The following is a 13,571-nucleotide window of genomic DNA, read 5'->3' on the forward strand; positions in this document are numbered from 1 at the left end:
CCTGGCTATATCTAGGATGTTAGTATTGAATCCTATCATCTATGATGTGATGTTGCAATGAGAGCACATCCTAACACTTGTGGATGGTGGGTCCTTCAGGTCTACCAGATGGCAGTCAGGAAAGTGTACAGCAGAGGATGACTTTGCATCGGTGAAGCAATGTGGGTCTTGGTCTTTGTCCAAAGGGAAGGGCTCGATGGAAAGTGGAACATGTCATTAACATATGTGGCCCTTGTTCTTACCAGTTCTGCTATTCTCATTTCATTTCCTAGAGAGTTTTATCAGAAATAAACCTGAAAATCAAAAGCCAGTTGCATTAGATTCTTTTCTTTAGATGTAGGAAGGTTTGGAAACCCTATACAAAAGTGGAGCTGAAGATCGCAGCTGCTCACATGGAGGCATAATTGGGAGAATATGGCAGCACTGGGTTCAAGGGAGGTAGAAGAAATGAGGGTTGAGAGTGGGTCTCCAGGGTCTGGTTAGTAAAATCCTTCTTGCTACTTTGTAACAAAAATTATAAACCCTTCTGTGGTCTTCCATTTATGGCACATGCACACAACAGTTTTAAAATTGATTTTAGGATTGGATCACAAACCATGAAACATACATCTTGTTAATGTTGCCTGGTGTGTATTTTAAGTTGAAAGTGGAAGAAAAAATATATGTTTGAAATAAAGAGATGACGGAAAGGATTCCTGGGATACTGGGACTCACACACCTGCTAAGGGGTCTGAGATATTCTTATTCCTGAAATTGAGAGAAGTACTCTTACTAAAGTTCAAAATGGGGAGCTTATGAATTTATATACCAAGACCATAACTATAACACAAAGTGGTGTAAGGAATAATGTATTGCACACAATAGCTGTTCTTTGTGCACTGAATACCACTTTAAAAATATATAAATGGTTACAGAGAATTGAAATCATAGTTTTTTAAATTTGTAATTTTATTAATTTATTCAGATTACAAATTAATTGTTATCCCATCACTTGTATCCTCTCCTTCCTTCCTCCCTCCTGCTTTCACCTTATTCCCCTCCTCTAGGTCTAAGACCAAGCGGGACCTCCTCCCCTACTATATGGTCATAGGCTATCAAGTCTCATCTTGGTAGCCTGCTTATTCTTTCTTTGAGTGTCATCAGGCCTCCCCACGAAAGGGAGGTGGTCAAATATGGAGCATCAGAGTTCATGTCAGAGTCAGTCCCCACTCTCCACATAACTGTGGAGAATATCCTTTCCATTGGGTAGATCAGAGTAGGGGTTCGATGTTTACTACTTGTATTGTCCTTAGTTAGTGCAATAGATTGAGCAGAGTCCTCTGGCCCTGATCCACCCATCACAATGTTCTTCTTCTAGGTTTCTAGGAACCTCTGGGTCCTTCTATTTCCCCCATCTTCTATATTTCTCTTACCTAGAGTCTCAGTAGGATGTCATCACATCTATCCCAATCTCTTGGTAAGTGAAGACTTTCATGGGACATGCCTTTTGGGCTAGTGTCCAATTATAAGTGAGTATATACCATGTGAGTCTTTCTGCTTCCGGGTTAACTCACTCAGTATGATCATTTCTAGTCCCATCCATTTGTCCACAAATTTTGGGATTTCCTTGCTTTTAATAGCTAAGTAGTATTCCATAGTGTAAATGTACCACAGTTTCTTTACCCATTCTTCAACTGAGGGACATTTAGGCTGTTTCCAGGTTCTGGCTATTATGAATAAGGCTGCTATGAACATGGTTGAGCATATGACCTTGTTGTGTGGTAGAGCATTTTCTGGGTATATTCCAAGGAGTAGAATAGCTGGGTCTTGAGGAAGCCCTATTCCCAGTTTTCTGAGAAAGCACCAGATAGATTTCCAAAGTGGTTGTACATGTTTGCATTCCCACCAGCAATGAAGGAGTGTTCCTCTTTCTCCACATCCTCGCCAACATGTGGTGTCACAAGAATTTTTGATCTTAGCTATTTTGATGGGTGTAAGATGGAATCTTAGAGTTGTTTTGATTTGCATTTCCCTTATGACTAAGGAGGTTGAGCATTTCTTTAAGTGTTTCTAAGCCATTAGATATTCCTCTGTTGAGAATTCTCTGTTTAGTTCTGAGCCCCATTTCTCAATTGGGTTAATTGGTTTGGTGATGTTTAATTTCTTGAGTTCTTTATATATTTTGGATTTAGACCTTTGTCAGATGTAGGGTTTGTGAAGATCTTTTCCCAGTCTATAGGCTGTCGCTTTGTTCTCTTGACAGTGTCTCCTGCCTTACAGTAGCTCCTCAGCCTCATGAGGTCCCATTTGTTAATTGTTGACCTTAAGGCCTGAGCTGTTGGTGTTCTGTTCAGAAATTTTTCTCCTGTGCCAATGTGTTCCAGGCTCTTTCCCCCTTTTTCTTCTAACTGATTTAGTGTCTCTGGTTTTATGTTGAGGTCTTTGATCCACTTGGACTTGAGTTTTGTGCATGGTGACAAATATGGGTCCAATTGCATTTTTCTACATGTAGACATCCAGTTAGACCAGCACCATTTGTTGAAGATGCTATCCTTTTTCCATTGAATAGATTTGGCTTCTTTGTCAAAAATCAAGTGACCATATGTATGTGGATTCATTTCTGGGTTTTTGATTCCATTCCAATGATCAACCAGCCCGTTGCTATGCTAGTACCATGCTGTTTTAATTACTGTTGCTCTATAATACAGCTTGAGATCGGGTATGGAAATTCCTCTGGAGGATCTTTTATTGTATTATATTGTTTTTGCTATTCTGGGCTTTTTGTTTTTCCATATGAAGTTGAGAATTGATCTTTCAATGTCTTCAAAATATTTTGTAGGTATTTTGATAGGGATTGCATTGATCCTGTAAATTGCTTTTGGTAAGATGGCCATTTTTACTATGTTAATTCTCGTGATCCATGAACAAGGGAGGTCCCTCCAGGTTCTGAAGACATCTTCAATCTCTTTCTTCAACAATTTAAAGTTTTTTTTTCAAACAAATCCTTCATTTGCTTGGTTAGAGTTATTCCTAGATATTTTATATTGCTTGTGGCTATCGTGAATGGTGTAGTTTTCCTAATTTCTTCCTCTGCATGTTTGTCATTTGTATATAGGAAGGCTACTGATGTTTTTGAGTTAATTTTGTATCCAGCCAATTTGCTGAAGATGTTTATCAGCTGTAGGAGTTCTCTGGTGGAATTTTGGGGGTCACTTATGTACACTATCATATCATCAGCAAATAGGGATAATTTGCCTTCCTCCTTTCCCATTTTGATCCGTTTGATCTCCTTTTATGGCCTATTGCTCTGGCTAGAACTTCAAGAACTATATTGAAGAGAGATGGAGAAAGTTGGCAGCTTTATCTGGTCCCCGATTTTAGAGGGATTTCCTTGAATATCTCTCCATTTAATTTGATGTTAGCTAGTGGCTTGCTGTATTAATCACAGGGTTTTTTAATGTACAAAAAATGCAATGAATTTTAGAAGGTTTGTGTGGTGACTTAGCTAGGAGAGTGGAATGGAGTATTTTTAATTTTAAAACAGCAAACACTACAAAATTTAAATGTAAGCAAATAAATTAGAATTCAATCATATTCATGAAAAGCATCACTACATATCATGTGTCACTCAAATGTATTTTATAATCTTCTACTGGGATCATTAATTTAAACATTTCCCAAAACACGTTCAATACTCTGAAGAACTAACATTGGAAATAATTTTTGTTTAAGTTACTTTTTGGAAATATGTGTTGTGTTCATCTATTGTTATGATTCAAAGTAATGAATAGCTTTTTGGAATCACAAAGAATTATTGCAGTAATGAACTTACTAGGTTTAAACCAGTTTCTCAAACCCAAGCTAGCCATCAAATTTTATGTTTGAAATAATACCTTTTAAAACCTGGGAACTGAAGTTTGCAAAACTCTGAGATCAGAGTCTTTGTTGCAATACACCAAGTTGCAACATGTTATTTTGGTGTGTTTTATCTCTCTATATTATAACAATTTCAACTGTAATCTCCCAAGGGATATAAGGATTGATACAAAATAAAAACATGGAAGACCTACATACTAGTTGGTACATAATTTTGATTTAATAAATAATAGTTCACTGGACAATAAATGAGTATTGCAACTTATTTGCTTGGATGCTGAGATTCAAAATAAACCCTTTATTAACAGAAGATAAGGTTTAGTCAATACAGTGCTAGATAAGTAAATAAAAGGACCTGCATTAGGATTATGCAAACCACTGTAAAAGCAAAGCACAGTAGTGCATGTCTGTCATCCCAGGGCTCCTACTACTAGGCAGGAAACAGATGCAAGAGAACTCTGCAAAGCACATGTGCCAGCAAATCTAGTACATGGAATTGTAAACAAGAGACATGGCCTCAGTCAGGAAAAGAAAAGGACCTTGAAAACTGTCCTCTGATCTTCACATAGGTGCTGAGGGGCACACATATAAGTACACTCACAGACATGAACCTGCACATACATGTACAACACACACACACACAGACATACAAATATGTGCTTTTAATTCTTTTACTTTGATATATAATTTAAATAATATATGTACATATGTAAATAAACATTATATATGTATATGTGTATATGCATGTATATGTGTATATATGTATATAAAGTTACATATGCTATATTTCAAACAGAACCCACATACATATTAAAAGTTTAAAATGCAAACTTACTGTTAATACATCCAATGAATTCTATCCTCCATACTATTTTAAACTAAATATAAATTTTATGTATGGCTATACTTCAATAAAGTGAGGTACTAATAACTCCATAATCCATATGCAAAGAAATTTAGATTTAAAACAATTTAACATCCTGCAAAGAATGTTACCTACATATGAAACAAAACAAAATGGATATTTCATATGAGAAACAGTTGTCATGCTGTGTGACATTTTAAAATATGTTTTATTTTTAATTTGTTCACTTTATATCCCAATTGTAACCCCCTCCCTTACCACCTCCCTCATACCCTCTCCCTCCCTCTTCCAGTCCTCAGAAAGGGGAACCCTCCTCCCCAAACATCTGACTTCAGCCTATCAAATCTCTTCTGGATTACCTGTATCCTCTTCCTCTGTGACATGGCAAGGCTGCCCTGCCAGGGAGAAGTGATCAACGTGTGGGGTCCAAGTCCATGTCATATGCAGTCCCTTCTCCCCATGTTATGGGATCCACAAGGAGACTGTGCTGTTTACATACTACATTTGAGCAGAGGGTCTAGATCTTTACCATGCATGGTCCTTGGTTGGTGCAGCAGTCTCTGCAGCAACCCCCTCCTCTGCCAAGATTTGTTAGTTTCATTGGTCTCTTTGTAGAGTTTCTGAGCCCTCCCAGTCCCTCTATGCCCCAAACCTAAAAGACTTCCTACGCTCCACCCCCAAAGTTTGGCTGGTGTCTCAGCATCTGTTTGGATCTCCTGCTGGGTGGGGTCTTTCAGAGGATTCTGTTTGCCCTTCTGAATGAGAATTAAGCATCATTCCTAGAGCTCCACTTGTTATTTAATTTCTTTAGGTCTGTGTATTGTAGGGTGGTTATCCTGTATTATTTGGCTAATATCCTCTTATAAGTGAGTATATACCATGGGTGTCTTTCTGGGTCTGGGTTACCTCACTCAAGATGATCTTTTCTAGTTTCATCCATTTCCTTGAAAATTTCAAATTTTCCTGGTTTTTAATAGCTGATTAGTACTCCATTGTGTAAATGTACCACAGTTTCTTTATCCATTCTTTGTTTGAGGGCTGTGTGATATTTTATTCTATATGCACAAACCACAATTTCTCAATGGCCTCACAGGATGTCCCAGAAGGCCAAGGTGCTTGCTAGGTAAGCCTAGCATCCTGAGCTCGATTTCCAAAATGCACTCAAGGAATAAGAGAGAATCATCACCACAAAATTATCACTGATCTTCACACTGGTGCCACAGCATGACACACCTGCCATAATGACATCTAAAACTTAAAAGATTCATCCACCTGGTTGGTGTTCATAAATTGAATAATATTTAAGGTAGTTTTGTTTTACTTAGTGATTTTCACAGGCCAGCAGCCATATTTTGAATGTTATACTAGCACTTAAAATATATTAGAAACAAGTATTTTGTTCGCTACAGTGTTTGGTAGAAAAATGCAATTCCTATTCAAAAACACAGTTCTATTATCTTTTCACAATCACAAATCCTTTCATATGCTTCCTTTGTGAATACTTGGATTCCTCAGCTCCCATATCAGATCTCAGATCTTAATTTCTCTTTTTTTGTTACTGGACATCAAACTACAAAATTTCATGTCAAAGACGATGATTGATGATCAAATTAGCATCTTCATCTAGTCAAAGATTCTTTGACTGACACTTTGATAAGCAATGTTTATTCATTAAAAAGATTATATTAAATTTTCAGACAGTGTCTAAGAAAAACACAGAACAATCAGAGGCTAAATGAGCACTTATTTTCTGTGACTACTTGCATGTATCGCCTAAAAAGACGGAAGCAACAAAACACAAATTAAATGTGAGAAGAAGACACTGAATAAATGGATGTGGTTAAAAATGTCTCCAGCTTGAGATAGCTATATTGATTTATAATCTCTGCTTGGTTGTGCTGTTCTCTGGGCCCGAGCATACCAATCCATAATGGTACCTAGTATTTCTAACGACTGACCTGTGCATTGCTAAGTGCATAAAAAGGGGGAGGGGGTAGAAGTCAAGCAAAAGTAGTGTGGAAACTAACTAAACGAAGCCCTCACTGTGTATTTTACATGTGTTACACATGGCCAAGCATCCTGTCTCCCACACTTTGTCAGGGGAGTGGGAGTGGCTTTGCTCCCATCCTGAACTGCAAGGCCATGGGATACTTCTCTGAATTATTTAGCCTGAATTCTCTGCCTCACGAGACCACTGGGAATGCTTCCAAGAATGTAGCTGTCACAGGCTCTAGCTGTGAAAAGTGACATTTCAGAAAGGTCCTGAGAGAATGTTCCAAGGATTGTGTAATGCTCCGTGTTCTCGAGGTTATTAGATTTGTCAGTTTTTGTGTTGCAAAATTCTGGATGGAATACATAGAGACCTTTCTATTGTGTATTCACAAATAGCAATATGAGCTGCCCTCTTACCTTACCAAAACAGAATAAGCAAGAAAGGAAAAAAGGTTTGAAACTAATATTTCATTCTGTCAGCATTTTTCAGAGGCCACTAATTCTAATTGAGGTCCATTGGATTTCTTCTCAAATGGGTTACTGGCATATTTACCAAGAGTTCGCAGACAGAATAACATCTGCTCCTTAGCAAATAATTCTAGTGTTTTAAAAATATTTCTATCCATTGGCTCGATCTGGGTAGGGGTTCGAAGTTTACTGCATGTATTGTCCTTGGCTCCTGCCATAGTTTGAGCAGGACCCCTGGGCCCAGATCTGCCCATCATACTGTTCTTCTTGTAGGTTTCTAGGACCCTCTGGATCCTTCTATTTACCCATTATCCCATGCTTCTCTCACCTAGAGTCCCAATAGGATGTCCTCACCCTCTGTCCCACTTTCCTGGTAAGTGAAGACTTTCATGGACATGCCCCTTGGGCTAGTGTCCAGATATAAGTGAGTGTATACCATTTGACTCTTTCTGCTTCTGGGTTAACTCACTCATTATGATCATTTCTAGTTCAATCTACTCAACTGTGAAGAATGGGGACTGACTTTCACATGAACTCTGGTACCCCATATTTGACCACAGTCCCTGGATGGGGAGACCTGGTAGCACTCAGAGGAAGGATAGCAGGCTACCAAGAAGAGACTTGATACCCTATGAGCATATACAGGGGGAAGAGGTCCCCCTCATTCACAGTCATAGGGGAGGGGAGTAGGGGAAAGTGGGAGGGAGGGAGGAATGGGAGGATACAAGGGATGGGATAACAATGGAGATGTAATATGAATAAATTAATGAAATACATTAAAAATAATAAAAATAAAAAAATACAAAACAAAAATTATTTCTATAATTGTTCATTGCTTTGATTCAAAGTGAAAAGTCCCAGAGAATACAGGTGCATTTTTAGAAAACATAAGTGATGTGTTATCTGTTTGACTAGAAATGAAAGATGCTTTCAATTCAGAAATAACTGATTTCCATAATATGGTGTGTTTTCACTTTTCATATCTTGTAACAAATGTACATTTCATTTATGTTTCATGGTGTGTGGTGTGGAACTGATCCAAGATTTGAATTAAGTATTTTCACATAGATCTCAATAGTAGTTATGAAAATTTGTACTTCTCATTTCTAGTAACTGAAAAATCTCAGCTCATAAGTAAAAACTGCATCATGGCCATACTTTGTTATGAGATAGTAGATTAAAATGGGTTTATCATAAGTCATTAAAATGGATCACTTAAGTAAAGCTGTTCTACAATAAAATAGGAAAATCCAAATAAGATTTGAAATAAAACATGTCTACGTCATGAATGTAGTGCAGAAGAAAAAATTCATTATCTAAGAAGTTATTTTACAGATTAATAATTAGTAATAATGTAATTGTATAACTTTCAGAAAAACATTAAGGTGATTAAAGGAACTCTAGTAGGTAACAAAACACCTGGAATGTAACATTTATATAATTCCTGATTGTTTCATCGTTTTTGCTGCATGTGTTTTTTTAAATTTATGTGTAATAATTTAAATGTATATGCCAAAAAATAAAAATAAAATCGTAAAAGAGTAGGTGAAACATTTTAAAAATAAAAGCCCATAGAGATAAAACTACAATTTCCGGGAACACTGCATTTCAAGTTTGTCCTCAAACAACAGCATAAAGCATTGATATCAGAGTTCTTTAAAATATTGCTGCCACTTGGAAAATTATGTTGGATTAACATTTTAGTTTTTAACAAATTATTTCACCTAGAAAATTCATATAAAATGTAAGGGTAAAGGAAAACCGACTACAGAATTACTTAAGAACATATAATTGAAATTATCAAAAAGGTTATTGTGTCGTGAATTCCACCACCAAAAAAGAAAGAAAGAAAGGACGCTGAAACCAGGACAGATAAGCTGAGAGAGAAAAACACTGAAGAAATAAAAGTAAGCTACCCAGACACAGCACTCTGCAGATCCTTTGATACTATCAGCACTTAGGCTCACACTGTGCACACAGTCAGGCTTAATAAACACCAGGAAGCAGATTGATTCATCTGCAACTAAGAACAGTAGGTGAATTAACCAGTTGCCACAAGAAAACTAAACTCATGTGTTGGCTTTCTCCATTGATTTAAGTGAAAAGAATCTCTCCAGTTTTCCTCCCAGTCTCCATGCTTTCTTTTGGAGAAACTTCAGCAAGGGGATTCTAATTACTATACCAACACGTTGATTACAATTTTGCTAGTGAAGGGTCAGTTTTAACAACAACAACAACAACAACAACAACACAGTTTTGTGGAGGGTAGATTCCTGTCATTAGAGCCCATAAAATTGACTAATAAATTTTAATGTTCTCCTATAGGACTGTATCTTCTTTAGGATTTCTTCATTATATTTACTGTGCCTCCATCTATGCCTTCAGACTTCCATCACTCCAAACCTCCAGTGCATATTGATCACATAATTTTTTCCACAAGATGGGTATCTCTTTGTCTAAATTGTAAGTATGATTGTATAAATATTAACTTTATAGCTATTTGTCTGTGATGTATACACAAACATCAGCACCTCCCTTAACACACACACACACACACACACATACACACACACATACACACACACACACACACACACACACGTGCACATATGTACATGCGTTTAGACCTTCAGAAGTCATTTGGTCTTTGACATGACTTCTTCTCAACTTCCCAATAATCCTAGTTTTTGGTATTCATCAAAAGTATTACAGATTTTCAATTTGCTTACTGATTTTTTGCTCCTCCTCTTCATCCTTCTCCTCCTCCTCTTCCCCATCCTTCTCCTTCTTCTTCTTCTTTTCTAGACAAGCCTTCATTTTAGATGCTCTACTAACCTCATGTTTCCAATAGGCACACCCCCACTTTAACTGTTGTTGCTGCTGCTGCTGTTGTTGTTGTTTGTTTGGATTTCTTGTAATGGATCTTGTTATGGAACACAAATCGGCCTTAAACTCACAATGCCTCTGCCTCAGCTTCCCGTGCATGAGAATTACTCAAGTGTGTCACTACGACCAGTAAAATTTCATCTCTCTTCTTCCTGTTGGTCTGCAGCTACATCACTCATCAACTAATGCCAACATAGCCACTGAGCGTTCCTAATGCTGGAATGTTTTTTGACAGGTACAGTTGTTGGACTGTAGCTGCAGCAGAACAGAAGTGATGGCCTCAGATCCTTTGCCTTCCATTTGGGTAGGTAGGTTATTACAGCGAAGAGCAATTGGAGGAGGCAGTTGTGGGATAGTGTAGAGAACCTTAGCGTTAATATGCAAGTAGAGTTGGTCATGTGATTAGGAATAGCTTCCTGGAATAAAGTAACATTTAAAATTGCAGTGAGAAGTAGCCATGAAAGGTTGATTTTTAAACCAAAAGAAATAACATGTTTATGAGAATGAACTTGCACAGTTTCAGCCAGAGATTCATTCCAGCCAAAGCTGAAAATCTCCTGAAGAGATGCACTTCTAAAACATGAAAAAGGTTTATGCAAGTCTACCATGGAGGACATGAGACGCAATAAAAGGAGTTTTTTGTAGAGATGAGTCTGAGTAATACACATATGACTTCAGATATACCTCATTTGTAGAGTGCTTCACTAGCGAGCATTATGCTTTGAGTTTAATTCCCAGCATAGCAAAACTGGGTGTATAACTCCAGCACTTGGGAGGTAGAGGTAGGAGGATCAGAAATTAAGGGTCATTTTGAGCTACATAGCCAGCTCAAGGCCAGCTTGTGCTACATGAAACCTAATGAAACTTTCTCTTTCTCTTTCCAGATGATAGATAGATAGATAGATAGATAGATAGATAGATAGATAGAAATAGATATGATAGATGGATGACAGAGATGTTAGATAATTAGATAGATGATAGATAGATAGATAGATAGATAGATAGATAGATAGATAGATAGATAGACAGACACACAGAGACAGATGATAGATAATAGAAAAGGCTATCCTAATTGTCTGCTGATAGAGTATCTGCCATATAGCTATTTGTTATGTAAAAAGAAGTAATTCGAGGCCCAACTAGATGGTTCAGCAGGTACATATGCCTACTTACAAGAATGATGACCTGACTTCAATCCCTGTGTCTCATGTAACTGAAGGAGAGAACAGATTCCTATAAAGTTGTCCTCCCAACCTCCACACAAACCTCAATGGCTTAGCCTCTCCCCTGTCATACACACAAAATATTTTTAAGTTAAAAAAGTAGTACCAGACATGTTAAGACTAAATGACATCCCCAGACATATACATTTATATATGTATAGATTATGCTTACACGTAATGGATATATTAAGCATTATTAAACATGTTTTATTGTCCCCATGTCCTTCATGGTGGACTTGAACAGGCATTCCTAGAAAAATGTCATATCATTTTGTCTTCTTGTCTTGGTTCTTAGACAGATTTATTTTCTTGCCATTGCTTGTGCATGCTTTTATTTTCCTAAGGTGTTTGCACAATTTAGCAACATAGTAATCCGCTGGAAGTACTTTATCCAGGTGAATAACACAACATGACTCATGTCACAGGTGTGCCTTAAGGGGAGAAATGTAAGCAGACAGATATGGAGGACCAAAGCTAGTATAAACACATCAGATATGAGTGTGTGCACATCAATGTAGGAAAAACTGACAATACTAGATAAACGCAATGGCAACAGAAGTATGCCAATGAGGCATGTTTAGTAGGGACTTAGAAAATATAAATAAGAAGATGTGGCAATAGATGGGAAGGGAGATTAAAGAAAAAAGGGAGGACCAATAATCATAACAAAATTTCTGGATTGCTTAATTGGGTGGAGAATGGGCTCTCATTGGGATCCTTAGCACTGCAAGAAGAGCAGATATTAAGGTTTCTGCACCAGCTCACGTTAGTCACAGATACATTGAGTTTTTGAGTTCTGAGGTATCAAATACCCATTTTGAGGGTCAGAGCCATTACTCAGATTTGGGCTCCATTGACAGGTGAAGTCCCTGGAGTGGTTGACCGGATTATAGAGTAAGTGATGAGTTAGCAGAGCACGTTAGCAAAGAATGTAAGAAAAACAATGAGTCAAGCATAGATCTATAACACTTGAGAGAAAGATGAAAAGTAAATCAGTATCAACAGTTGGATTGGCTGACAAAAGTGCATCGGTGATTTTGATAAAAACCATTGACTGTGCATACCAGGTTCCTATGAATAAAAAGGAGCTATAACGAAATCAAGGAAGGAATACATTTATTCTGATGAAAGAGAGTTTCTGTCCCTGGGAGATATAATAGAAATAAAGGAAACATCATGTGGATGGCACAGACAAGAACAGATTTTCATAGCTTGGCCAGGAGCCAGGGCAGACAGCTGCTTGAGGTTGCATGATGCAAAGGCAATTACGGATGTACAGTATTTCAGATGCAAAAAGATAGACAAGAGGCCCAGGAAGACTGGTTCATTTAGCACAGGAGGAGACATATCTTATCCTTCCATGTCTGTTTTAAATACTTCCAACTTTACTAAGATCCTACCATGCTTTTTATTTCCTTTTAAATATATGCAGAAATTCTTTTTGGGGAGTTGAAGAGAACTCTGTTTGTCGTAACATCTTTCATGGACATCCTCAAGTATGATGTCTATTTACTACTTATATTTGTTTTATCTTGACTTTCTTCTAGCATTCCTAGTTCTATGCTAAATAAAATATCTGCATTAAAAATCAAGTATTCTGTTCTCTGTCTCTGTCTGTCTGTCTCTCTCTTCTTCTTCTTCTTCTTCTTCTTCTTCTTCTTCTTCTTCTTCTTCTTCTCTCTCTCTCTCTCTCTCTCTCTCTCTCTCTCTCTCTCTCTCTCTCTCTCTCTCTCTCTCTGATATAGAAACCTTCACAAATTTGCACATCATCTCTGTGTAGGAGTGAAGCTAATACTATATCATGCCAATTACTACATTGCGGTAGATGTGTTCCTTAAACAAGTACTGTTTCTTGACTCACTTGAAGGGATTTTCTTTCTCTTATTTCTTTCATATTAAAACCGTTACAACTTTTACCTAAACATTCTCTCTATTTTTCAGGTTTTTGAGACAGTGTTTCTTTGAGTATTCTAAAACTACCTCTGTAGACCAAACTCAGTGTGCTGCGGTTAAATGCGTGCACAACGCCTGCCCTGCTATTCCCTCTTAAGCACTGCCTTCAACTCTGGCATTATTTGTGGACACCATGTGCTTCTTAATGCCTTTCGTGGTGAGTCCAGTCTTTAACTCCATCTTACATTTGTAAGTCTTCTACTTGGGTCCTCTTTGCCTCAGTTGTTTGTAATCTAACTAATGATGGTGTTAGTTTCAAAATATGATAAAAACTGCATACAATAACAGATCTATCTCAAAATAATAGCTTCTGTCTTAGAAGCATGGCA

At 37.4% G+C, this 13,571-nt stretch overlaps 1 protein-coding gene across 2 annotated transcripts in view; it reads left to right on the forward strand.

Annotated features, from left to right (window-relative positions):
* Positions 1-13,347, forward strand: part of CLDN17 (claudin 17) — a 39,652-nt gene extending 26,305 nt beyond the window's left edge. The window contains exons 2-3 of one of the 2 annotated variants that reach the window (XM_084800542.1): positions 9,506-9,643; positions 13,231-13,347. The gene's annotated coding sequence lies outside the window, so the exon portion shown is untranslated. Of the gene's footprint in view, positions 1-9,505; positions 9,644-10,301; positions 10,335-13,230 lie in introns of those variants that run through there. The other variant, XM_084800541.1, reaches the window with a different exon arrangement.
* The last annotated feature ends 224 nt before the right edge of the window (positions 13,348-13,571 follow it).

Source organism: Acomys minous (assembly GCF_964271855.1).
Source record: "Acomys minous genome assembly, chromosome: 11".
Classification (NCBI taxonomy): Eukaryota; Metazoa; Chordata; class Mammalia; order Rodentia; family Muridae; genus Acomys; species Acomys minous.